The following is a 293-nucleotide window of genomic DNA, read 5'->3' on the forward strand; positions in this document are numbered from 1 at the left end:
AAAAATCGACGCCCATTCCTGAAAAACTGAATAACACTATTTTTTTTTTGCAACAAATTAAATATCATTCATAGATTTCCCGCATCATATTAGTCTTCATTCAAAACCCATTCGAATTTCAACTGATATTTCACGTAAATTTCAAACAGCATGATTTATAATGTGAATCTCTGGGTCTAGTATTTAGGCAAGTTAACTGTTAGTAAACGGGATGCTGAGGGTGGATGGAATATTAGATAAAACAATAGTAACAAAGGTAGGTAATAAAAGTCTTAATCGAATGGTATCATTAA

This window comes from Penaeus monodon, chromosome 30 (assembly GCF_015228065.2).
Source record: "Penaeus monodon isolate SGIC_2016 chromosome 30, NSTDA_Pmon_1, whole genome shotgun sequence".
In the NCBI taxonomy this organism is placed as follows: domain Eukaryota; kingdom Metazoa; phylum Arthropoda; class Malacostraca; order Decapoda; family Penaeidae; genus Penaeus; species Penaeus monodon.